This window comes from Manis javanica, chromosome 13, assembly GCF_040802235.1.
Source record: "Manis javanica isolate MJ-LG chromosome 13, MJ_LKY, whole genome shotgun sequence".
Lineage (NCBI taxonomy): Eukaryota > Metazoa > Chordata > Mammalia > Pholidota > Manidae > Manis > Manis javanica.
Genome location: NC_133168.1, coordinates 93,088,719 through 93,112,449, shown reverse-complemented (window position 1 = coordinate 93,112,449; position 23,731 = coordinate 93,088,719). Strand labels below are relative to the sequence as shown.

The 23,731-nt window shown below is 54.6% G+C and overlaps 1 protein-coding gene across 7 annotated transcripts in view; it reads left to right on the top strand.

The window, feature by feature from the left end:
- Positions 1-23,731, top strand: part of CRTC1 (CREB regulated transcription coactivator 1) — a 66,493-nt gene that overhangs the window by 739 nt on the left and 42,023 nt on the right. The window lies entirely within an intron of this gene.

Below are 23,731 nucleotides of genomic sequence, written 5' to 3'. Positions count from 1 at the left end.
TCACTGGTACCTGGGGCAGGACAAGGGCCTCTACATCATTGTTATCTGAAGGGACAGGTGTCTCTACATGGTTGTCACCTGTGCTCTCACTCCCTGGGTGTTGGAGGAAGAAAAGGTCCCCCCACTTGCAGACCTGAGGTGGGACAGGTATCTCTTCCATTTGGACACCTGAGGGAAAGGTCTGGTGCCATCCCCTGCTGGGACCTGAAGGGTTCAGGAAGGAGACTGTATTCAGTCCTGGAGCTTGGAGTGGAGTCAGCTGCCCCTTCCACACTCTAGGTGATGTTCCTCCCACTGAGATGAGAGACAGTTGTCAACAGATGGCCCCTGGCCCTTCAGGACCAGTGTAGAAGGGCAACTCTTCCTCAGGTGGCTGGAAGCATCTGGTGTGCAGGGTAGGCCAAGTTACCCGCTAACCTTGCCTTGGAAACTTCTGTGAGCCTAGAGCAGGGACTTGGGCGGGACTGGGGTCAGAGGCCTGGCTCTTCTCCTGGGTTCTCTGGCCAAAGACCACAGAAAGGTACCAAACTCCTTGGGCCTTGGTGTCCTTTTCGTCAAGTGTGTCTAGCAAGCCCTTTCTGTGGGTCAAGCAGGTGAGCACACTGCACAGCTGGCAGTCAATCTCCACTGCATCCCTGCGAGTCGTGGGACTCCCATCTTGCATGCTGGGGCCTCGGGAAGGGTTTGGGTGGGAGCTGTAGACAACCACTTGCTGGTTTCTGGATTTGGCCTCTAATCTGCCTGTCCGAGGCCGACCTACCTCTCTGATGGGAGCCTCAGTCTCTGAATTCTTATGTGGAATTTTCAGGTCGTGTTATTTTCTAATTAGTTGCTTGTTTATCCACGAGACTGTGACCTTACCGACTAGAGTGTTTATCTTTGTTTCTGTGGATTCTGTCCATATTGACTGGGGGTTCACTGTTGGCCAGGTAACTGCTTGTCCCTGCTCCAGCTGCTCAAGTTTGAACTCAGGACATAGAGGAAGAGTTGACTGGTGAATGAATAAATGAATGAAAGAAAGTGCAACTTGAGAGTCTCCCTTAAGTCAGGGCTTCTGAGGGCAGGAGTGTCCACCTCATTTTGTCTCCAGCATGTAGCGTGCAGTAGGTGTGAAATGTATCTGCTGTGACAGGAAGAAGGGGGTCACGCTCGGTTTGTGGCTGTCTTCGTGACGAGAGCAGGGTCCAGTTTCTACACTGGGGTTGGAAGTGAATTGTTGCAAATATTTTTTTTAAATAACAGTGTTATTGAGATATAGTTCATGTCCCACATAGTTTACTTATTTTAAGTGTAAATATCCGTGAGTTTTAGTATATTGAGTTGTGCAACCATCGCCACTATTCCAAAACATTCTCATCACCCCAAAAGGAGACCCCGTCCCCATGAGCTGTCACTCCCTGTCCCCCTACCCAGCTCCTGGCAACCGCTGATCTGCTTTCTGTCTCTATGGATTTGCCTGTTCTGGACATCACATATAAATGGAATCATTTTGTGGCCTTTTGTGTGTGGCTTCTTTTATTCAGTGTAGTATTTTTAAGGTTTATCTACATTGTAACATCTGTCAGGGCTTTATTCCTTTTCACAACTGAGTAATATTCCACTGTACGGATGGACCACATTTATTTATCCATTCGTCCTTGATGGATTTAGAAGATTTTTAAGAGATTCAGACAGCAATTTTCAGTTCAGGAAACCATTTTCTATCTCTTTCCTCTTTGTCTTGTTGCCTTCCTTTACAGTTGGGGAGGTGGGGTGGGAGTGGGCCATGGGCAGAGGTGAACTTAACGCTGGATTTTAGAGACAGAATAGTGTTCTCTAATGGGGGCGATTCTGCCCCCTCTCCCCACCCGGGACATCTGGCAATGACTGGGGACAGTTTGCCTGGGGATGCTACTTAGGCATCTAGTGGATAGAGAAGAGAGATACTGCTCAACACCCCACGATGCATGGGTGGCCCCCCAACAGAGAGTGATCGAGCCCCCAATGTCAGCAATGCTGGAGGCCAAGAAACCTTCAGTTTGGAGGAAATGTGGAGTGGGCAGGGGTGCAAACATTTTGTACCTGGGTAGGTAGAGTTCAAAGCTCTGCACCCACCGGTGTGGCTGTGTCATCTGAGGCGGGCTGATGGCTTTTCCCGTGTGGGACCAGGATGGGAAAGCTGCTTCCAGGCTTATTTGGCCGTTGCACGTGGCGAGTACCACATTGGTAACCTGATGCAGGCACCTTTTCTGTCCTCCCTCCGCGGCTGCAGCCTTCCACACTGCCTGCCCCTGCAGACAGGTGGGCCACAGCCCGGTGGGCGCTGCTTCTCTCCCAGGAGTTCTGCAGGACAGCATGCCCACTCCTGGAGCAAGCAGGCCCGTGTGGGTCCACTCACTGTCTTCCCTGCTGATGGGCATGCACCCAGGGCCTTCCCACATGAAAGGCCAGTCAGCAGAAGTTCAGCCTGATGAGTAAATGCACACTGTCACGTCACATGGGGGCAGGGACCCTAGGGGCCAGGTTGGTTTGGGGGATGGGGTGTGATGTCAGGGAGACCACTCTGTAATCTCCTGTACAAGGGTGCATACATGAGTGTTCCATTCTTGTCCTCAGACTTGGGGCAGCCCCATGTGCAGGGAGGACTGTGGCATTCTGCTGTGTGACTTTGGGCAGGTTTCTTAACCTCTCTGGTCCTCAGAATCCTGACCTGTGAAGTTGGGGTAGCACATCACAGGGGTGTCAGGTGCTGGGGAGCCAGCAGTGTACCAGACATGTAGGAGCCAGCATGGTTTTAAGGGGACAGGAGAGATGACTAAATGAATGGAGCAGATGTTCTCAGAAAAGAAGCAGTGGTAGGACTGGCTAGGCAGGGGGCAGGGAGTGTTCCAGGGAAGAGTGCCCCAGGTGAGGCGCTGAGGTGGGAAGGGCTTGGTGAGACTGAGGACAGGTGGGAGGCCAGTGAGGCTGGTGTTTGGGGAGGGGCTGGAGCAACTCTGGGGGCCTGGATCTCACCCTGGGGGAGGGGCCCTTGAGGGTTTGCTCATTTTTGTAGCAGCTTTATTGAGATTTAATTCCCAATACAGTTGACCCATGGACAAGGTGTTAGGGCCCCAACCCCCATGCAGTCGAAAATCAACTAACTTTTGATTCCCCAAAACCGTAACTACCAACAGTCTGCTGTTGAGCAGAAGACGTACCAACAACATAAACAGTTAACATGTATTTTGCATGTTCTGTGTATTATATACTGTGTTCTTAGAATAAAGTAAGCTCGAGAAAAGAAAATGTTTTTTCAAATTGTCACTAATCTGCAAACAATTTTCCAGTATATTTACCAAAAAAAAATCCATGTGTGAGTGGACCTGTCCAGTTCACACCTGTGGTGTTCAAGGGTCACAAGTCCTTTCGATCCACCCAGTTACAGGGCACCACACAGTGGTTTTTAGTGTATCTGCAGAGTTGTGTGACCATTGCCAGTCAACTTGAGAACATTTCCATCCCCCAGAAGGAGACCTGGTCCCCAGGAGCAGTCATCCCCCCTCCCCAGCCCCCAGCACCCACTAATCTTTCTGTCTCTATGGATGTGCCTGTTCTGGACGTTTCACAGGCATGGACTCACAAACTGTGTGGCCTTTTGTTTCTGGTTGCTGTCACTCAGCCTGTTTGGGCCTCACCCATGTTGTACCATGTGTCAGTGCTTCATTCCTTTTTTTAAAAATCGTGATAAAATATAACATGAAATGTACCTTAACCATTTTTAAAATTTTTTTATTTTTAGGAGAGCAAGGCAGAGGCTTTTATTTAGAGAGAAAGCGAGAGGACAGAGCTCCTGGTTCAAGCCAGGAGGGGACAAGAGAGTCCCCTACCTTAACCATTTTTAAGTGTACAGTTCAGTGGGATTAAGTACATTCTTAAAATTGTGCATTGTGTCATTCCTTTTTAAGGCTGAATAATATTCTGTTGTGTGAATCTAACACGATTCGTGTGTCCATGTATCTGTCGACGGACACTCGGGCTGTTTCCACCTTTTGGCAATTGTGAATAAGGCTGCCGTGGACATTCATGTCCAGGTGCCTGTGTGGGTGAAAGCCTTCCTCTCCCTTGGTGTGTGCTGAGGAGAGGAGTGGCTGGGTCATGTGGCCACTCTCCGTTTAAGGATTTTCTTTTGAGGATGTTTCACATCTTACAAAGGTGGCTGTGAGCTGAATGGCCGAGCGGGTGAGAGGAGAAGCATATGGTGAGCGCCCGGGGTAGCATTCGGGTTGGGGAGTGTTAGGGTGGCTCGAGCAGTGAGCTGTGTGTGCCAGTGACCAGGATCGGTGGACTTTGGTGATACTTTGGCAGCAGAGCCACCTGGGTGTGTGGGTGGATCGCATGTCAGGGGCAGAGGGGAAGGGATGGGGCATGTTTCCCGCTTGCCAGGAACTCAGGACACAGGAGGCTTGTGTGTGACTGATCACTACTGAGCATCTCTGGGAACAGCACCCAGGCCAGGAAAAGGCCACACACAAAGCAGCCTGCGGGGGGCCCGGTCAGGGCTGCTGGCTCTGGCTCTGCTGAAGGAGGAGTTCTCTTAGCCCTTCCCTGGGACGGGGATGGCTCCGGGTAGGCTGGAGGAAAATGGGTCCCTGGGCAGCAGGCCCAGGGCAGCAGTGGCCTGGGTGAGCTGAGCGTCGGAGGCTGCCCCCAGTCCTGGCCCTGATCCTGCCTTTGGCACCGTTTTCCTCTGTGCCGGCTGCTTCAAGTGTCTGCTGCCATCTGCAGCCTCAACTCGCACGTACCCAGGGCTTCTCGAGCTGCTCTGTTTGAGAGGACAGGGGGAGCCATCTCCTGCCCCTAGAAAGCCCCAGGGTCTCTGCGCTGTTCAGGTGGTGAGCTGCATGGCCCCATAGCCGGTCAAGTTGGGGACCCCAAAAGATTTGCTGTGTCTAACCCCTGGAACCTATGACTCTGACCTTATTTGGGGAAGAGATCTTTGCAGATGTAATTAGGCTGAGGATCTCGAGGTGAGGCCAGCCTGGGTTTAGGGTGGTGCTAAATCCAATGACTGAAGGGGGTGCACTGAGGGAAGAAGGCCATGTGAGGACAGAGGCAGAGATCAGGGTGATGCAGCCATTAGCCAGGATGCCGGGGGCCCCCAGAAGCTGGGAGGCCAGGAAGGATCCTGTCTTAGAGCCTCCAGAGGGAAGGTAGCCCTGTCCACACCTTGATTTTGGATGTCAGGCCTCCAGAACTGAGAGAATTCTGTCTTGTTTTATGCTCCCCAGTTTGTGGTGATTTGCGACGGCAACCCCAGGACACTCCCCTGGGCTGAGACAGCTGCAGTCTGGGTATCTTATTGAAACCGCCTAGGGATGGTGGGCCTGGGGGCTGTCCACAGGTGCTCGCGCAGGTCGTGTGACGTTTCCCATGGAGACCTAGAGTGGAACTGGGCGCCCTCACTCCATATTGGGCATGAACAAGGAATTACAAATGCTGACTAGAACCTTCCATTGCTTGCCAGAGCCTGCTTGACTTGTCTTGGGCCTTGGTTTCTCTGGATGTGACTAAGTTTCTCCAGCTAAGCCCATGTTTCTGTGCAGCTCAATTCTGGGACTACATATTTCCTCCTGTTTACTGCCCCTGTCACAGGCGGTAGCCATAGGGTGCCATCATATGTACCTTTGCACATGGTCCATGGCTCTTCTTCTCACACAGTCACTGGACCAGGCTGGGTTGCTGTGGTCTCTGCAGTCTGCATGGGGCAGACGAGCTTCTCGGTTAATTCAATGGGCTGTCGTTAGGAAGGGCTTTTCCTGGGAGCCCCCGCCCTGTTCTGAGCTTTTCCATGCATGCATCCCACAGGTGACTGCTGAGCATACCATGCCAGCTGGGGTCCTGTGCAGAAAACTCCTCCCAGAGCTCATGCCCAGCCCCGGACACCCCTGGTTCCACACCCACTGCAGGCCCAGGAAGCCTTCCTGGATTCCCCAGCTCAGGCGGCCCACCTCTGCATACCCTGACTGTTGCCTGCTGCTGCCACCTAGTAAATCAAAATGCATGGCAGTCCACCCCCAGGTGCATGCCTGCTGGGTGAAATCGGGCTTGTGCAAAGTTGCTGGGTGAGGAGAAGGTATCACTGTGTGAGGGACAGACATGGAAGCCCAGGGCTTAGTCCTGAGGCCACCTTCTCACTTCCTTGACTGTGACGCACAGTTAGATATTTGGGTGGTTTGGCATCCCAGCACCCACCAACAAGAATTAAGATGAAAACAGTTTTCTCCAAGGAGGCAAACCCTCCCTGTGTCCCTGTGTGCCCTGTGTGTGGGGCAAATTGATATAATCAGTTCTGTTCTGTTAAGAATACACAATGCCAGGGACCCACTGAATTGATTTCTTAACCCATGATCAGCAAGCTATGCATGTTTTTGTAAATAAAGTTTTATTAGAACACAGCCATGCCCACTCACTTGCACTTTGTTTGTAGCAGAGTTGAGTCATTGCCATGGAGACCATATGGCCCACAGAGGCAGAGATGCACACCATCTGGCCCTGTGCAGGAGTCCGCAGGCCTGGGCCGATGGGCTCGCCCAGAGTCTGAGGCCCAGGGGCACGGGGCCAGGTGACTGTTGGCCACGCAGTGGGCCTTCTGTTCAGGGTGGGGGTTAATTAGGTCGCTGTGGGTCAGAGTTGGGCTATCGCCTGGGCATCATGCAAGGTTGCGTGTTGGCCCTTCTCTGCTCTGTCTGTGCTGGGGGCTTTCTGTTTTAAGCTTGGGGGGCCTGGGACTTCCTTCCGTTCTGCTCTGTGAGACGAGGCAATGGTGCCTCAGGGTTTGGGATTCAGAGTCCTTGGTGCCATAGATTTCTTTTTAAATGGGCCGCTCTGGAAGATGCCATGTGGATGTCACAGGTGGGGCCTGGCCTGGGGAGAGACTGGCCTGGGTGTAGTGCTGGGAGCATCCAAAAACAGGTGATTCAGGGTGCGTGCTCCCGCCCATTCTGCTTCCAGGGACGTTTGGCAACATCTGGGGACAGTTTGGGTTGTCATGACCTGGGGAGGGTGTGCTGTTGGCATCTTGTGGGCGGGGGTAGGGGATGCTGCTCAGCACCCTGCAGTACCAGGATGGCTGAGAATGAGCCAGTCCCAGACGCTGAGGCCAAGAAGCCCTGCACTGGTGCCCCTCAGTGTGCCGGGATCATGCAGGTGCAGAGGGGGTGGGTGGAGGTCCCTGATGCCATGACATGAAAACATCGAGGCTAGTGACAGGTGACTACACTATCAGTGAGCCGATGGCATCCTCCCTAGTTTACAGAGTGGGAGACCGAGGCTCCGAGAACGTCACAGAGCACTGGAGGTGGCAGAGCTGGGCTCTGACCCAGGCAGGGCTGACCCTGTCGTGGATATGTTTGCTCCTGCCTCACACTGCTCTGGAATCCTGCCAGCTGGTCAGGGTGGGGCAGAGCCTCCCAGGCTGCCGGAGCCGTGTGTGTGGAGGAAGCAGCTTGAAGTGGATAGGCTGTGTTGGCAGTGTAGCTGGGAGGGAGGTGGAGGGCTCTGGGTTGGATCCTGCTCGATGGCGACGGGGAGCCATGGAAGGTTCCAGCAGGATGGCGATGTGAGTAACACAAAGGTGTGGGGAGACTCACCGGAGCCCACGTGCACATGCACGGTGGGTTGTTGTCAGTAACCTACGAGAAAGCCTGCTGTTTCTCCTGTTGCACAGATAAGGTCACAGGGTCTGCTGTGGGAAGAGGTGTTTGGTTTGAACTTGTGTATGTATCCGGGGCCCACGTTTTCCTTAAGGCAGCCTTAGAGGGCCCTGCTGCATGCTGAGCTTCAGTTCATGCCCATCTGTTGAGGACCGTGGAGGTTGTTCATCCTTGATGTTTTGTGAACCATATGTTCAAGGCGTGTGTCCCTGAGCATGCACACGCCTAGGTGTGGTGACACCTGTGTTTCTTCATGTCCTGCGTCAGGGAGTGGGGGTGTAGCAGCTTGGGGTGGGCCATCATGAGGACAGAGGGAGGGCTGATCGGGGCATTTAGGAAGTAATGACGATAGAGTTTATGGGGAGGTGAGGAGGGCGAGGTGTGGGCCACCTGGCTGCAGTGGGGGAGCAGAGAGAAAGGGGAGGGTCCCTCCTCACCTTGGAGCTCAGGGAAGGAACAGCTTCCTGTCTCTGATTGGGGTGTCTCTGACACCTTCTCCCTCCTGCCACCACATGCTGCCTGGCCCCAGGGCAGAGGTGGGTGCCCTACCCTGGCTGGGCATGGCTGTGCTGCCCTCTCCGGATGGGGGTCCAGGTGCACAAACAAGGAAGCCAGTGCATGCCTTGCTGGCCAAGGACGCAAAGACAGTCAATATTTACTATTTGCCGAATGGAAACCGGGCCGCTTCCTCAGGGTTCTCAGATGGGTACAAAAGGGAGGAAAAGCACATAGCACCTGGGGCCATGCTGCTGAGCTTCTCCTGCTTCCTCCTGGGTGAGTTTATACCCAGGTCTCTGCACCCTCTCTGAGGAGCAGGGATCACAGTAGTCTCCATCTTGTTGGATTGGTGTGAGGTGTGGACAGGTTAATGCATATGGTGTGTCAAAACGAGGCCTGGCACATAGATGCCTAGTGCATTCTCACTGCTGCTAGGATTCTGGAGGAGTGTACACAGCAGTGCTCAGAGGGCGCTGAGTTGGGCATACCGCATGCATTCAGCAGACGCTCATCAGGCACAGTGTGTTCAGCAGGTGCTCAGCAGGCACACTGTTCACTCAGCAGATACTCAGCAGGCACATATAAGTATTCAGCAGGTACATAGCAGGCACTTGGTGGGCACCCAGGGCATACTCAGCAGACACTCAGCAGGTACATAGTGGGCATTCAGCAGGTGCTAAGCAGACATTGGACTGTGGTCTCCCAGAGAGCAGGCCTGTCTCCAGTTCGCTGTGGAATTGCCTGGGTGCAGGTACCCTTTAAAAGAGCCACTTTTCTACCCAGTCCTCCCATAATAGCAGGGGTGTGGGGTTGGGGTCCTCCTCTCAATCTGGGAACCTGAGGCACCACAGAGCTGGGCGGGTGGTGTAGCAGCCATCCCAGAGCTTCATCTTTGCTGAACAACTTCAGGGAGAAACTTTGAGTTAGCCTTGATCACACACAGTGTGTTACGGAATGACTGGCAGACCTGTGTGAGCTTGAGGGAGTCTCAGGAGAGAATGGGAGGGGCATGGGGCTCTCCCTGCAGTGGCTAGGATTTGGACTGGAAAGTCCATTTCTCCTGTCAGTATTTATTGAGCCCCTTTGTGTCAGGCCCTGAGGATGCCTTGCAGAGCAAGTCAGGTGGAGATCCTGCCCCCACAGAAGACCACCACGGTGGCCAGCGGGCTTCTGGCCCTGAGGTCCCAGCTCTGCGACAGTGAACCAGAGTGGGGGTGGGAGCCCTTCCGGGCAGTTTGAGCCAAGCCCTGGAAATGGGCAGGCCCCCGGGGAGAGCCTGACCTGGCTGGGCTCAGTGAGTGGTGGAGGGGTCAGGCTCTGGTTCTGGGATGCTCTGGGAAGGTTTCGAGTAGGACTGTGAATTGGGGTGTAGGTTTAGCAAGGATCTCTCCAGCTGCCTATGGGGACAGGTCTGAGGACAGTGAACGGGGAGCTGCAGGGACCCGAGATGGGGCTGGGCGGGTGACTCCTGGCAGACGGTGGGCGCTGGGGAGTGAGTGCCACCTGGCTCCAGAGGAGACTTGCTGACTTGGCATGAAATTTTTAACCAAGAATCAGAATCTGATTCCCCAGGGGTGTGTTGGGGAGGTTAAAGAGCTTTGACTGTGTGCTCTAGTGGCCTTCATGCCAAGGAAAGGCATTTCTGCAGCAGTGAGGGGTCTCTGAGTCCTAGTTTCACATGTGAAATCCCTCCTCTGTGGGCCCATCCTGACACCCCAGTGGTTACAGGGGTCTCACCCAAACAAAGCTGGGCCATGGGGTCCCATCCAAAGGAGTGTGTCTCTGTGGGCCAGGGCAGACCTTCTGCATGGGCTGTTGCACATATGTGCGCCCATGCCGGTTCTGCCTTTGAGCCCTGTGGTCTCTCCCTAGCTGCCCAGCGCCTGGGTCTCCCTCTTCAGGGGAGAAATCCCTTGATAACTTTTGCAGGTAGTCCTTCCCTTGGGGTTGCAGGGAAGCCCTCTGCCAAACCTTTTTTTTTTTTTCAATGAAAACAAAAAAAGAAACCATGTATGTTTCAAAATTTTGATGAAAATGGCAAACTGAAAACCCAGAGCGCTTCCTCTGTGCGTCCGACACAGCTCACCTGGATGCAGAGTGGGGGTTGCTGCATGCCAGCTGGTCATTCTGGAAATCTCTGGGAGGAAGCGCTGGCTCAGCCAGGCAGAGTGCCTGGGGCTGGCTTTGCAGGACTGGCCAGCCTTTGGGCTGGGTACACGGAGAGCGCATCCCACAGAGATTTGAGAGCTGTCCGAGCTTCTGCCCTTCCAGAGCCTCGCAGGGGCTGCTGTGTCCACACCTGGCCCGGCTGAAAAGCCTTTCTCACTTTGAGATCGAGTTCAGTTTTATCAAGTAGCTAAAGATGCTAATTCCTGTAGCCCTGTTTTGTGGGTCCCTTGGCACCTGTGAGCACCTTGCTGTCTTGATCCCTTCTGTCCTCCCAGGCAGGCGGGGTTGAATAGCTGTAATTAGAGTGGGAGCAGCTCATTAAATCATCACAGAATCAATGCACAGCCCTTGGTGGGGGCGTGACTTGTGGGCCAGCAGCCTCTGTGCCTGCAGGTGGCATGGAGATGCCACTCCTTCACTGCTGGCTTGGTGAAAGCAGAGGGAGAAGCACTGAGGGTGTGTAGCAGAGGCCTGTGGGGGGCCACTTGTGCCTAACAGCCTGCCCCATGGCATGCACCTCCCAGCGTCTGGCCACGTGCCTAGTCTCTGCAGCTTAACCCCTGCCTCTGCCAGCTTCCCCCAAAGGAGTCCTCCCCTCTGCCTCAGTTTCCCACCTGTAGAGTTGTACAGATAGGTGACATGCCTGACCCAGGCTACTTGGCCTTGTGCCTGGATGGCATCAGGGTGTCCCACAGGGCCGCTGTGAGGGGAGGGTTGTACCATTTTGCACCCACCTGTGTTGTGGCTTGGCATGGGACTGATTTCACGACAAAGCCTATGAAGTGCTGGCTCAGTTTCATGGGGTGGTGGGGGTGGAGGGTTCATTTCTTCTCATGTTTTCTTTTGCGATGGTTTTAGATTTAGTGAAAAGTTGCAAAAACAGTTCAGACAGGTCCGGTAGTCTCTGGCTGTGAACGTCTCCCGTGACCAGGATGGGCTGGCCAAAGCAGGGCAGCCGTGCGGTTGTGGTTTCATTAACTAGACTCCAGCCTGTGTTTGGATTTCCCTCGTGTCCCCCAGTGACCTTCAGCAGGCCCAGGATCCAGTCCAGGCTCCCACGTCGCATTTAGTCTTGAGTCTTGGTCTCCCCCAGTCCGTGACCGCTGCTCAGGGTTTCCTCGTGGCCCGTGACCTTTAATCCCTTGAAGAGAAAGGCTCAGTCTCTTTGTAAAATGTCACTCAGGGTGGCTTGTCTTGTAATCGGGAGGAGGTGGTGTGCTTTGGGCAGGAATCCCATAGAAGTGGAGTGCTAATTTTCTTTTTATAATTTTCCTTTTCAAAAATTGTGATAAAATACCATTTTTAAGTGTACGGTTCAGGGAGATTAAGCACATTCATGTGGTACCATCCCTACTGTCCATCTCCAGAACTTCCTCGCCTTCCCAAACTGAAACTCTGTCCCCATTAAACACTAACTCCCCGCCCCCTCCACTCCGCCCCCCGCAGCCCCTGGCACCCGTATTTCTCATCTGTATTCGACTGCTCTAGGGACGTCCTGTGAGTGACATTGAACACCTTTGTGTCTAGCTTATTTCACTGAGCGTGTGCTCAGGGTTCGTCCATGTGGCAACAGGCATCAGAATCTTCTTCCTTTTTAAGCCTGAATAATAGTCCATTGTATGTATATCGCATTTTGTTTTTCCATTTATGGACACTTCAGTGGACACTTGAATTTCTTGCATCTTTTAGCTGTTGGGATAATGCTACTGCAGACTTGGGTGTACACATATGTGCTCGAATCTCTGCTCCCATTTTTGGGGGGTATATGGTAATTCTTCATTTAGTATTTTTTGAGGAACGGCCATGCTATTTTCCCCGGTGGTCGCACCATTTTATAATCCAACTAACAGTGCCCAAGGGTTCTAGTTTCTACACATCCTTGCCAACACTGGGTTGTGTTTTTATTTTATTTTATAGCAGCCCAGTGCGTGTGAAGTGGTGTGTCACTGTGGTTTTGATTTGCATTTTCCTAGCGGTCAGTGATGTTGAGCATCTTTTTATGTGCCTGTTGACCATTTGAATCTCTTCTTTGAGGAAATGTCTATTCAGATCCTTTGCCCATTTTTGAATTGGGTTGTGTTTTGTTGTTGAGTTTTAGGCATTCTGTACATATTCTGGATATTAGTCATTTATCAGATGTATGATTTGCAAATGTTTTCTCACGTTCCGTGGAAATGAGGCCCTTTTCATTCTGTTGGTTGTGTCCTTTGATACACAAATGTTTTCAATTTTGATAAAGTCTAACTTATATATTTTTTTCTTTTGTTGACCGTACTTTTGATGTCATAGCCAAGAAGTCATTGCCAAATCCAGTATGAAGCTTTTCCTCTGTTTTTTCCTGAGTTTCATAGTTTTAGCCTTTACGGTTTTTGTTTCATCGTTACAGTTTATAGTTGTAGCTTTAGGTCCTCATTCATGTTGAGTTAGTTTTCATATATGGACTAAAGTATTGCTCCGACTTCATTCCTTGGTACACGGATATCCTGTTTTCCCAGCACCATTTGTTCAGAAGACTGTCCTTTCCCTGTTGAATGGTCTCGGCCCCCTTGTCAAAAATCATTTCACCATCTATGCAAGAGTTCATTTCTGGGCTCTTTATTCTGTCCCATTGGCCCGTCTGTCTGTCTGTAGGCCAGTAACACATCATGTTTATCAGTGTGACTTTGCTGTCAGGTCAGGAACCGGGACGTGTGAGTTCTCCAACTTTGCTCTTCCAAGGATTGTTTTGGCTCCTCAGGGTCCCTTAAGATTCCACATAAATTTTACTGTGGATTTTTCTATTTCTGCGAGAAACATTGTTGGGATTTTGATAGGGATTGCTCTGACTCCGTAGGTTGCTCCGGGTAGCATTGCCATATTAACAATGCGAAGTCTTACTTGCTTTTTCCTAGCCAGGTGAGCCTGGGTAATCACGTATGCAGCCCCTGTGGGTTTCCCCATTGCTGTTCCTTAGATGCGCTCTGGAGGCGGCCTTCCGTGTCAGTGTGTGAACAGCCCTTTGCACCCTACCTGCACACACTTGGTGCTCTGTGGAGGGAGTTGTGTTTGCAGATCGCCCTCAGGAGCTGACTTGGAGAAGAGGCTACAGGAGGGTGGGACCAAGCCAGGAGGGTTGCCTGGAGAGCTCTGTGGTTGGACAGGAAGGGAAGGATCTTTGGGAAGAGAAGGAACAGCAGGTTGGGAGGCCTTGAGGGGGCATGACTGTGGTACAAGCTGACTCTGGTACAAGCTGACTCTGGGTGGGGGGGCACGTGGCAAGTAAAGTGGGAGGGCAGGTGGCAGCCAGGTCCAGAAGGGCCCTGCAGAAGCCAGGCTGGGAATCTTGGACACGGCCCTGAAGCTGGCTGTAGGACAGGGGCAGGGAGACCCAGGCTTAGCCTTGAGTTTAAGGAGAAGCTTGAGAAAAGATTGGTTGGGGGAATGTGGAAATGAGGAGACCATGGGAGGCGTGGGACCTGGGGCCTCAGGAGCTGCGGTAGAGAGGTGGTTGTCAGGCCAGCCACAGCTGGGAGGCCCAAGGGAAGAACAGGGCCACCCCTAAGTTTCTGGCTGCTGGGGCTGGAGGGAGGGGAGGGGGCGTGGAGAGGAGGATTCAGGAGGATTCTGGACGCCATGAGCTTGTTGAGGGGCTGTTGGCATGGGGGAGACCCACAGCCTGCTGTGAGCATCACAGCGAGCGTTCTGAGGGTGGAGCCAGGTGGCACATGGGAGTTGCTGGCTGACTTGGCATTCAAGGCCTCCCTGGAAGGGGTGGCACATGAGAAGTGCAGAGGCTTGAGTCCTTGGAGAGCTGGTTTGGGGGAAGTGGGAGGGAACCATGGAGCAGAAGCCAGGGGAGGAGCGGGGTGATCCGAGGGAGGGGGTCCCCTCCACAGGTAGCCACGGGCGCTAGGCTGGAGAGGCATACCCAGTTGACCAACATCTGACTAGTGCCTGCTCGGAGTCTACTTGATACCTGATGGTGCAGGGCGTGCCAAGTGGGACGTTGGGGGAACCACACAGCCTAGTGGTGCCGTGAGGGAGGTTTGCCCAGGGAGTGGGAGAAGGTGCACCTAGTGGAGGAGGTGCACAGCAGCTGGAAGGGCTTGGCATGGGGGCAGTGCAGGTGAGGAAGTGGGGCACAAGGGGACAGGCTCCAGGGAGTGCCCTGTCTTGGCCATGTGCTTCTGTAAGCACATTGGACCTCATCCCGAGGGTGGCAGTGAGGAGTAGGGGGTGAGGGGGTAGCACAGCCGCTGGTGCTGGGGCGACAGGAGCTGAGGATCGCGGTGGCACTGTTCACTCATTCAGGGAGTGGCGGTGTGACCTGAGCTGGTGTCCGGATAGGGAGGATGGAGACATCAAGAGGAAAGGTGTCCAGCCCCTGCACAGGGGTGAGAGAGGGACAGACAGAAAGCCTGGGGGTTGGCCGGGGGGTCCACGTGAGGCCATGCGTGGGCATTGGGGTGGCACCCTGCTGGGACCCACTGGAAAGCAGGAAGCACACCCAGGAGTGTGACTTGGGAGGACTCAATCTCCAGGACAGGTGAGGCCCTCAGTCCTGTCTGCCCTGGGCCGGCTTCTTTGTGCCTGGATGGCCACTCAGCTATCCGCATGTCCCGTTGGGTCCCATCTTGGATTATGCTGGGTTCCAGGGTGCCTCCCCCCCCACCGCCTTGTGCCCCATCTGCCATGGACAGCCCAGCTGCTCCTATATCGCCTGCCACACACTGGCCTCTCAGTCCAGCTTCTCCCAGCATGGGGGACTCTGTGCTTAGGAAGGTGGCTCAGGTCACCTGGTTTACATCCTTTTTGTGGCTGCTCATCATACTCAGAGTGCCGTCCCACAAGGCTCTGAGCCCTGCCCCCTACTCCTTGATTCCTGGTGGGTGGTCTGGCCTGGCCCCCTGGTGCTGCTCTATGCTGCCTCCCCAGACCCCCTTGTCATGGTCAGTGTGACCCCAGGGACTTTGTACTCCCTGGGCTTCCCTCCTGGAATGCTCTTCTCGCTCCAGTGTCACCTCCTTGGCCACCTGCCCTCCCACCTCCATCTCCCATTTCCTGCTTGTTTTCTGCTCAGCCCTTCGGAAGTCCTCCTTCCTTTGTTGGCTGCCTCTCTGCCAAAGCTGTGCCTGAAACATACCAGGACCTATTTATGCTTGGGGGGAGCACATGAGCCGACAGAGCTCACCCCCCGCTGCCGGCTCCTGCTGGCCCCATTCTAGCACCCTCAGGCAGCAAACGGGCTCCCTGTGTCTCCAGGAGCCCGTCATACTGGCCCTGGGCAGTGCTCCAGGGGCCCTCCCTGGAGGGGACCGCTGCACTGGCTAGGCCAGACACACAGAATCTTCTGGGTGATAGTTCCCTACCCACGCTGTTGTCTGGAAGGCGGAGGCTTGGGATGAGATGCTCTGGGCTCTGTCTGCTGCTCACCTGCCTCCCTGCTGACACAGGAGCTAGTGTGCGCAGCCGGGCTGTGTTGAGCTATTCCCTCAGCTGGGGGCTCTGGGTGGGGTGGAATGTGGGCAGCCCTCCACAGACCCCTGGCTCTTGAGCAAGCCTTTGTCCGGGCCTGGATACTGACCCCCTGCCTTCACAACTGTCCCTGGCCTGTGGCTTTGCAGGCCTTTTGGCCTTGGGGTGCTTACCCTGCCCAGGACAGCTAATGGTTAAATGCTGGACAGGCAGCAGTGGATTTCTTTGGGGTTTTGGCTCAGGGGAGACCTGCATTCCGGGCCTCCCTTGGCCCACATGCAGCATCCCAGCTCTGTACCTTCTCTTCCCAGTTGGCCTGCTCCTGGGGGTGGGGTGGGGGCTTCTTCCCCCTGGGCCTTTGGTCAGGCCGCACAGCTGCTGAGCTGGAGCAGGGGGCAGCAGGAATGATCCGAGGCTTGGAAGCTGTGGGTCTGCCCCCAGCTGGGCGGCCTCAGGCTGTGCTGACCCTCCTGGAGCCCAGGCTCGGGCATGGGGCTTAAAGGGACGCATGCCGCCTCCATTCCCATGGGGCAGGGGGGCCCGTGGCCTGCGCGTGCTGGTAAGAAACCACCAGCCAGGAATTTAGGCCCCAAGTTGTTGGCACTTCTAGTGTTTCAAGAAAAGCCAGCAATTCTGATGATCAAGTTAATTAAAAAAAAAATAAATTTAAGAGTTGGCTACTAGTTCGCATTTTTAAATATGCTTCTCAAAAAAAGAAAAAAGCTTCTCAGACCTCAGGAAGGCCGCAGTTGTGGCCACAGGACTCTGCTTGCCGGGTTGCAGGCTCCAATGTGGGTGGACAGACCCTGAGGCCCCCCGGGTTGCAGTAGGCAGGCGGCCTTGCTGCTCTGGGGTGGGTGCTGGGCAGGTTCGCCCATTCCCAGGCTGCCTCAGGTGGGGATGTGCAGTGGCTGGGGAGTCCCATGGCGGAGGGTCTCTGACCGGCAGGCCATGTTCTTCTGCGTACACACGTGGGGCTGTGGTGGGTTCCCAGTAAGATGACACTGTTCTGAGGACAGGGACGCTGTCCTTGGTGATAGTTCCCTACCCACGCTGTTGTCTGGAAGGCAGAGGCTTGGGACGAGATGCTCTGGGCTCTGTCTGCTGCTCACCTGCCTCCCTGCTGACATGTGCCAGAACCTTGAGAATGCTTTCCGTTTCTTCTTCGTATGTTTTTTATTATGGTAAAATTCACGTAACATAAAATTTACCATTTTAAAGTTTACAGTTTATCACATTCAATATGCAACCGTAACCTCTATCTAGTTCTAGAACATTTTTATTTCCCCAAAGGAGACCCAGTCTCCATGAGCAGCCACTCACTCCCCTTCCCCACCCCTGGCACCCCCTGCTCTGCTTTCTGTCTCTATGGATGTGCCTGTTCTGAACGTTTCCTATATATGTCTGGATTACATAACACGTGGCCTTTGGTGTCTGGCTTCTCACTCAGCATGGTGGTTTCAGGGTTCATCCACATTACAGCAGGTGTCAGGGCTTCTTCATTCTTTTCATGGCTGAGTAGTAGTCCACCGTGTGGACGGACCGTCAGCTGATGGACATTTGTCATTTCTGCACCTGTGACTAGTGTCGCTGTAAACATGAGTGTGTCAGTCTGTGTTTGAACGCCTGAGCTCAGTTCTTCCGGGTCCATCCCCAGGAGTGAAATTGCTGGGCCATGTGGTAATTCTGTTTCACTTTTTGAGGAACTGCCAGACCATCTTCCAAGAGATGACTGCTTTCACAAGCTGCTGCTGCCCCATCCTCAGTTGCACCCCTGGGAGCTGGGGCTCTGCACCCACTTGAAGGGCCCTCCATCTCCCATTCCCACTCACTTCTGCTTTTATCGAGTATCCTATTATTTTACATCGTCAAGGTTTGTGGCATTTGCACACGATACTGTAACCATAAGGCTCATTGCTGGTTGGTCTTAGCTCAGTGTCTGGGGACTTGATGCAGAGATTCCTGCCTGGGGCCATCTGGAATGTTCCATTTGTGTGCGAGGAAGTGATAGCTCTGAGATGTTATGCAAAGCACCCTGGCACAGAGCCCCCGGGGCACGGGCTGGAGTGTGGAGCCCGAGGGCACACCCGGGAGGGGCCGTGGGTGTGCCATGGCTGTCCTGTGGCTGCCAGTGGGTCCCCCGGCCACCTGGCTGTGCCCCATACGCAGGGAGTCTGCTTCTCATCCCGGTGGGATGGCCTGCAAGTGTGGAAACACCCTGAAAATAGCAGCCACGTGCCTCCTATGGGCAGCCTGTGCTGGCCTCCTCCCCTTGCAGGGGGGCACCCAGAGGCAGCAGAGTGGGGGTGGGGCCCACACAACCCCCCACTGGCCTCCAGCATGCACTGTGACACTAGGCAAGTCGTACACATAGGGAGACTGTCTGAAGCTGGGGTCAGGGGTGTCCAGAAACCACCAGGTTCAAGGGTGCTTCAGAAATCACTGGGATTCCTACTGGCTTCATGTCTAGGAGGATGTGGGCATACAGACAGTAAGGGGCACCCCCAGTGGGGTCTGGGCAGCTTCATAATATGGACTTGGTTGTACATTTGCAGCAACACTGGTGCTCAGAGAACTGACAGTGGCGGCCTCCCAACCCTGGTCAGGTGTTATGGCCAGTGGTCTTGTGCCAGCTCACCAGAAGGGGCTCTGTGGAGCTTTTGTGTATCAGGAGTGGCAGGTTAGGGATTGGGGCGTCTTCCCATCTCTGGGGGGGTGACAACCTTGGAGGCCTCCGCTCCTTTGCTGCACCCAGCTGCCTGCACCCCTGCACCCTCCCTCGGCTCCCACTGGGCCCTAGTGGGCCTGCACGCAGCCTCAGGGCAGCCTCGGGAGGGCGTCTAGGAATGTCGGGGAGAGTTCAAACACTGTTCATTGGTGTCTTGGGGCTATCACAACAAGTGGCCACACCCTGTGGCTTCAAACAGCAGGAGCGTATTGTCTAGCATTACAGAGGTGGGAAGTCTGTGAAGAAGGAGTCGCCCGCTGGGTCCTTCAGGAGGCTCTAGGGGAGGATCCTTCCTTCCTCTCCCAGCTTCTGGGGGCTCCAGGTGTTCTTGGCTTGTGGCCACACCCCTCCAGTCTCTGCCTTCCTCTCTGTGCCTGGATCTTCTCCTCCTCTTGTGAAGACACACCCCTCATTGAGTTAGGGCCCATATGGCTGCAGTGTGACCTTGTCTTAACTTGATCACATCTGCAACCAACCCTATCCTCAAATGAATGAAGTCACATTCCAGGCATGGTGGTTAGAACTTGGACATCTCTTTTTGGGGGTTACAGTTCAACTCACAACAGAAGATAAGTAATATGTGAATGAGGTGTAAGGCTTCCCACCAGTGCAGGCCCTGAACCCAGCATGGGGAACAGGACTTTCTGCTCGATCACCCACCTCCCTCCTGCTTCACTGAGCCTCCCAGGGCACGTGGCCATCACTCCTTTGCTCTCGTCAGGGTATTTCCAGAATAAAGTGCTGTTTGCATGTGCAGATGGACCCCTTGGGTCCTCAGTGTGATGTTGGATATTCTGCCACTTTGTAGCTCATTTTAGTGCTTCAGCCCTTTTCATGGCTAAGTCACATTCTGCTGTGTGGCTGGACGTTTCTGTTCATTCATTCATTCATCAACACATGCTTGGGTTGTTTCCACCTTTTTGGCTGCACATGCAGCATGTTGGTGGGGACATAGGTCATAGTTTTGTTGGGGTGCATCCCGGGGAGTGGAGTCACCATGTCGGGGGTAACTGGGTTTAACTTGTTCAGGAACTGTACTGGGCTTAGGTTTTATTTGAAATAGGGTAGCAACCTGTCAGTGTGTTTGAAACAGGTGCATGACACAGTTTGAACTTAATAAACAAAAGGAAAAGAAGGAAGCAATGGTGTGCAGAGGGGGCTGCGGGCAGGGGCATGGAGAGGAGGTTGTATGGGCATCCTGTGAGATGACACAGGCTAGGCTCAGGGAGGGGGCCGCACACTGGTGTGGAGGCTAAGCTGCAGAACTTGCTCATGGAAGCAACGAGGGGGAGAGGGGAGGGGAGCCCTGCTGGCCCTGCGCTGCTCTCCCACCAGCCCCTCGCCTGCTTGGCAAGTTGCCTCCCTCAGGTCCTCCAGCCTGTCTGGCCGCCTCTCTGGCCTGACCCCTCTCGGTCTCCCAGTCACTCGGCCTGCCCAGCCACCCACACCACCATCAGTCTCATCTCCACAAGCCTGTGGTGTTCACCTTTCTGGGCCTGTCTTTGCTTTCTCTTCCCCGGGGGGCGCGGCCACACTGAGGCCTGAACTGAGAAGTGTCCGCTGGGCCACGCGTTGTTCTGTGCATCTTGCCCGGCCCAGAATGTGCTCTGAGGGCAGCTAGGCAGCCGCAGGGCCCACCCTGTCCTGTCCCCATGCCTGGCGCAGGTGCCACCAGGGCCCTGGTCGGGGCTGGGGGTCCTGGGGCCATGGCTGTGAAGGTGCCCAGAAGGCACAGGGAGGGCCCAGGCAGGCCCAGTATCCAGCCTTCCAGACCATGGAATGGCTTGGTGTTACATAACTGGAGTTGTGCTATGTCTAAAAAATGGAGCATAAAAGCTATTTTGGGCCCATGGTAATGAGGGCATCCTGCTTTTGTCTTATCTTTCCAAGGCCCCTTCCATCCTGGGGGAGGGAGCAGGGTTGAAGGCTCTGCCCAAGAGAGGCCGTTCAGCCTAGAACCTGAGCAAGGCCATGCGGCAGTGCATGGATGTTGTTTTCAAAAGTCATTCATTTGGCATCTGCCAGAGGCAGATGCTGGCAGATGGTCCTGCGGCACCTGGGATCCGGCAGGTCAGGGGCTCTGATCCCCCAGGTGCGAGGAAGCCTGGCCTCCCCAGTGCGTCTGGGACCCCCCTTCCCTGAAGGCGTGTCAGGCAAATGTCAGAAGCCCAGACTGACGTTTCCAAGGCAGGCGAGGCGAGGGACATGGCACGGTGGCAGCATCCAGGCCAAGGGATGCTTGCTGGGAGGCAACCCCCGTTTCCAGGGGCCGCCATCTCAGCTGGTGGTTCGTGTTGTCCAATCGGTGATGAGATTTCAAATTAAACTGTGAGGGATCCGATTCCCGAGCTACAAGTAGAGACGAGTGCTTGCATGTTCCAGAGGCTGTGTGTTCACTGAGGGGTGTTTGGAGTCAAGGCTGAGACATGACCAGGTTTGGGGTTTTCTCTCCCCGTGGACAGTACACGTGTATGTGCAGTGCCTCAGGCCCACGTTAGTGACCTGGGGCATAACAAACTACCACAAACTCAGGGGTATAAAACAGTGGAAGTGTATTCTTTCCCAGTTCTGGAGGCCAGAAATCCAAAATCCAGGTGTGGCAGGACAGCGCCCCCCTCCGGAACCTCCCTCACCCCTTCTGGCTTCTGGGGCCCTGGCGGCCTTGGCTTGTGGCTGCAGCATCCAGCCTCTCCGCATGGCCTCTCCCTGTGTCTCCTCTCTTCTGTCTCCTAGAATGATGCTTGTCATTGGATTTAGGGTCCGTCCAGATAATGCAGGGAAATTTCTTCATCCCAATATTCTTACCTTAATTACATCTGTGAAGACCCTTGTTCCAAATAAGGTCAAAGTCACAGGCTCGTGGGGTGATGTGGCTGTAAGTTGTCAGAACACGGCCCCTGCAGGTGCTGAGCTGACCTGCATCAAGCAGCAGGTGGCACATGTGGGGTGGGCAGGGTGGAGGCAGGCGCTCTCACTGGCTCTGTACCCTCTGACCCTGTCACCTCCCCTACCCCCATCCAGTCAGCTCAGCACACCTTCTCTGTCCCTCCTACCTGCACACCTTTTGTTGGAGACCCACTGGAGCTGGGGATGCCCCTCCATGTCCCCCAAGTACACAGGGCACATGTCTGTGACCCAGTGTCGATGTGCCACCACTCCTCAGGCCCCTCTGACCTCTGACCTCCACAGGGCCTCTGTACCTCGAACGCCCACCCTGGCCCAGCTCCACCCAGCCCGGTCACCCCACCCCACGGCCTCCAGGGAGCCCCTCCTGATCTTCACAGACTTCCCCCGTTCTCCATATTGTTTGTTGTGTTGGCCTGTTTTCCGGTTCCTGTCCATCTGTCCTTGCAAGGATAGACCTGGGTTCCCCCGAGTGTGTGGTTTGCCAGTGGTCCTGCCTTTGTTCCGGAGAACAGCTCTCCTGACCTGTGGGGCGTTTCTGGGGCTGTGGCCAGCCCTGCCCCCCAACCCGTTTCCTGCACACTCCAGTGCCCTGTCCCACTAGGGATGTCCCTGGAAAGGGCAGTTTCCCCACCACCCACCTCCAGCCTCTGGGGCACACGTGTATCCTCTGCTCTTCTCCGGCATGGAGCCCTTGCTGTGCCGACCGATGAGCAGGAACATCTTTGCACATAAATCTGCGTTTCGGACCATCACCCTCGGGAGAGCTTCCCAGAAGTGGGATTACTGGGTCAGAGGGCAGGATGCTGATGGATGCTGCCAGAAGGCTCTGCAGACGCTGCTGGCCACCTGCCTCTCAGGGTCCCAGTCATTTCCGCTATGCTGATGTGTGCTGGGCCGGCCTCACCCCTCAGCCCCTGGCTGACAGTGGAGGAAATGGAGGCTCTGAAGGGGAGAGCGCTGCCTGGGGGGCCCACGGGCTACAGGAGAAGGGTTGGGGATTGACTTTTGGGTTGTTGCCACTGTGGGAAGGTTCTTAGCATAGGACTTGAGGTGACACAGGTTTGGGTGACTGTGACAGATTGCAGAGTGTCCCCCAGATTCATATCCGACCAGAACCAGAACCTGTGAATGAGACCTTGTTTGGAAATAGGGTCTATGCAGTTGTCCGCATGAGGTCTTCTTGGTGTAAGGTGGGCCCTAAATGCAGTGACCATTGTCCTTCCAGGGAGACAAAAGACAGACACAGGGAAAAGGCCACGTGACAGTAGAGATGGAGATCGGGGTGATGTGTCTACAATCCCAGGAACACTGTGGGCTGCCAGAAGCCCCCAGAAGCCATGAGAAAGGACTGGGAGGTTCTCCGTCAGACCTTCAGAAGGAGCCGGCCTGCCTACTCCTCGATTTCAGGCTCTGTCCTCCAGTAGGTTGAGGGAGTGAATTCCCATTGTCTAATGCCACCCAGTTTGTGGTCATATTTTTACAGCAGCCCCTGGAAACTTCTACAGTGCCCAAGAGTTGGATGTGGACAGAGAGGGGCTCCGGGGTTAGGGCTCCCTGCTCCCGGAGAATCCCTGCCCTGGGCAAGGCTGCCCAGGCGTCGGGAATGTGAACTGTCCTGACCCTCCTTTTTCTTTCTTTCTTTCTTTTTTGTTCCAAACTTCATTCCCAGCCTTCTGCAGCTTAATTAGCTGCACAGAATGACTTTTGGATACACAGAACCTGAAAAGAGCTGCCATGTCCAAGGGGTCTGGACTTAAAATATCAGAGACCTAGATCTTATCAGCTAACATTAGAATGCAGCCACCACACTGATGAGCGGCTCCCGGTGGCTTCTTCAGACCTGAGCTGCTGTTTGCCTCATGCCCAGAAACCCCTCCAGCCATGACCCCCCCAAACCCTGGGTGGCCCCTGGGGAGGTGAGGAGAGCTTCCAAGGTTGCAGATGAAACCAGGCGCCCTTGGCCTTTCTGTCTGGGTCTCTCTGCATGCTAGCCAGCTGCCTGCCTCCAGGGATGCTGGCCAGCCCACTCAGCCATGCCGAGGGGACCTTGGTGCCCAGGCAGATGGGGTTGGGGGTGGTATTCGGGTACCATGTGGGGCAATCAGTCTCCTCTCCCATGGACGTCATGACGTGGAACCAGAAATATATCTGAAATGTAAAAGACCATCTCCGCAGCCCAAGGCTGTCTGTGGCTTCCCCCAGATGACAGCAGAAGGTGGCCCTGCTGGTGGCCCTGGGCTTTGCCTTTGGGCTGCATGTGAACCTTGCAAAGCATGGCTCCCCACTTCCTACTGGGGGCCCC